Source organism: Ascaphus truei, chromosome 20 (genome assembly GCF_040206685.1).
Source record: "Ascaphus truei isolate aAscTru1 chromosome 20, aAscTru1.hap1, whole genome shotgun sequence".
NCBI classification, from domain to species: domain Eukaryota; kingdom Metazoa; phylum Chordata; class Amphibia; order Anura; family Ascaphidae; genus Ascaphus; species Ascaphus truei.
The window spans coordinates 21,245,060-21,248,161 of record NC_134502.1 but is presented as its reverse complement, the minus strand read 5'-3'; positions in this window follow the sequence as shown (position 1 = coordinate 21,248,161).

Sequence of the window (3,102 nt, the reverse complement as noted above, 5' to 3'; positions counted from 1 at the left end):
GTAATTTAAATAATTCTGTTTAGCTTAAAGTTTTACTCATCAAAGTTTGGATGAACAATGCTCGGAACACTTAATATGTCAATTATATATACACAAATGTTCCCAGCACGCAATGTAAAAGAGAATCAGACAAAGGTCAAATGCAGATAAAGAATATATTGATGGAACATAAGTAGATGCAACAAGCATTTGCCCATAGATAGGCTATGGGGAGTACATCTCATCAAGCAGAATTACACAATATCAAAAATAGGGGGAGAGGAAGGGTGGAGGGAAAAAAGGGGATGAAAATGCAAAAGGAAAAAAGGGGACGGGGAGGGAAAAACTACGTTAAACAATCGTAAAAGATGAGGTGATATATACAAGGGGGGCAATGTTTCGGGGTCTAAATCGCCCCTTCTTCATGCCTGTTCCCACAAAGCTTTTGAGTCTACGGTACTTCCCTTATGAACTTCCATCCCAAACCTCTCATCTATATCAAGTGCTAATATGTGAATATGCAAACGGCATGGACTTGATACATTTCATGTAAAGAATGAAAATCTCCAAAATACGCCTGGAGACACAGAAAAACACCTAAATGTAGCACCAGTGACTAATACAGAACTAGCAGAACTAGCAGAATCCGCCCTGTGTCTCAAGACTACAAAGATCAATTCAAATGCTAAATACAGCCATTGCACAAGATTACTCTCTATGAAAAACAACGTCTTTAAGAGCACTAATGTTAAATGTAACTATGATAAACAACAATTTTGTAAGTCACAAAATGTTATTATAGAAAGAAAAAAGTTAAGAAAATTACGAATCCTCAGTGGTATAGTGTAAAGTGCCGTCTGTGGCTGTCTGTCACATATGTCAATATTTGTTAAATCAAATAAAAAAATCAGTATAGAACTACAGTAAGGTAACAACACACAGTGTGATCAGTGTACAAATTGGTGCTGGAAAATGTTTTCAAAGTGTAATTATACATTGCCAAATTTATGGATAATTTCCCCAATCGCTAACAATTCTGTACAAAAACTTTCTAAATAAACAGTATAAAAAACACGTTACTAATGATCGTTAATATATATTTGCTGGAAACAGATTTCTGAGTGTTTAATCTTACAGCAATGATACCTTTTGGAAGGAAGAAAACGTTGATTTAGGGAACGTGTTATAAACCTGACTACAAATACACTATTTATGCACAATTTTTTCTTACTGCGACATTTCAATGATTCTCATTATTTCTGCTACAATGTAATTTGATGGTTTATTAGATGTTTTTGCTGAGGTTAGTGATTACTGTACTAAAATATTCTTTATAGTAATAATGTGTAACACGGGGGCATCACAAAGTTCCCCAGCTGCAAAACTGGAGCAAGATTGTGACATATAAGAAGAGGATCTTCTACATGCAAAGGGATATTTCCTTCAGGAAATCTGCTGCCGCTTTTTCACATAAATTTTGTTCTAGTTTAGTAACCCGGACGAGCAATTAGTGTCCCAGAGAATAATTCCCGGCTGTAACACAAGGCAGTGCTAGCTAAATTCTAAGGAGTGTAAACATACACAACATAGAGACAAAAGTAGATATTTTAGTGCTGCACACTTAAATGCCCAATGATATTGTAAATGAAAAGTATCTTTAATTGTTGAAAATATAAAATAAACATTAAACTAGATAAAAATAATTAAATGTGAGGGGGATGTACTTAGGGAAGTATATTACAGTTCAATTATCTGATGTGCAAAGTCTCCAACAGATAAAGAGATTACAAATGGTGACGCTATGAATTGGGGCTGCAGTCTCTTGCTGAATATATAGAGATATTCTATTTATGTATAATTGTTTAAAGGTGCAGAGTCTCTCAGTTTTGGAGAGAGTTTATCGCTGTCCAAAGTTTATTAACAATAAGTGGATGACATTACACTTACTAACTCCATCAGAGAATAAGTGGATAACATTAACCTTACTAACTCCATCAGAGAATAAGTGGATAACATTAACCTTACTAACTCCACCAGAGATTAAGTGGATAACATTACACTTACTAACTCCAACAGAGAATAAGTGCATAACATTACACTTACTAACTCCAACAGAGAATAAGTGGATAACATTACACTTACTAACTCCAACAGAGAATAAGTGGATAACATTACACTTACTGTACTAACTCCATCAGAGAATAAGTGGATAACATTACACTTACTAACTCCAACAGAGAATAAGTGGATAACATTACACTTACTAACTCCAACAGAGAATAAGTGGATAACATTACACTTACTGTACTAACTCCATCAGAGAATAAGTGGATAACATTACACTTACTAACTCCAACAGAGAATAAGTGGATAACATTACACTTACTAACTCCAACAGAGAATAAGTGGATAACATTACACTTACTGTACTAACTCCATCAGAGAATAAGTGGATAACATTACACTTACTAACTCCATCAGAGAATAAGTGGTTAACATTACACGTATCCACTCAATCAGATACTCTCTCCAAATCTGAGAGACTCTGTGTCTTTAAACAACTATATATAACTAGAATATCTCTATATGTTCAGCAAGAGACTGCAGCCCCAATTCATAGCATCACCATTTGACAACTCTTTATCTGTGGAGACTTTGCACATTAAATATTTGATCTATAATATACTTCCCTATGTACACCCCCGCACTTTTAATTGTTTTTATCTAGTTTGAGGTATTTTTTAAATTTTATACAATTAAAAATACTTGCAATTTATACATAATTTCCGCCTATGTCATTGTGCAGTTAAGTGTGCTAGTGTACACTAAAATATCTACTTTTGTTTCCTTTTTGCACAATATTTATATTATTCAGCCCATCCTACGTTCCCTGCATCTTACACACTTGGGTAATATTTCTCCCATGTTACTCATATATATGCAAAAAGAAAAGACTTAGTATTACTTATAATTATAAATCTGATATAAATCATTAACCAGCTACAGTATGTAGCATTGTTACTTACAGGTATTTGAGTAATTACCCCCCAGCTGTGAAAGAGAAGACTTTACTCTACTTACTATTGGTCTTTTATTCCATTTCCAGATAGAGTTTTATTTCTC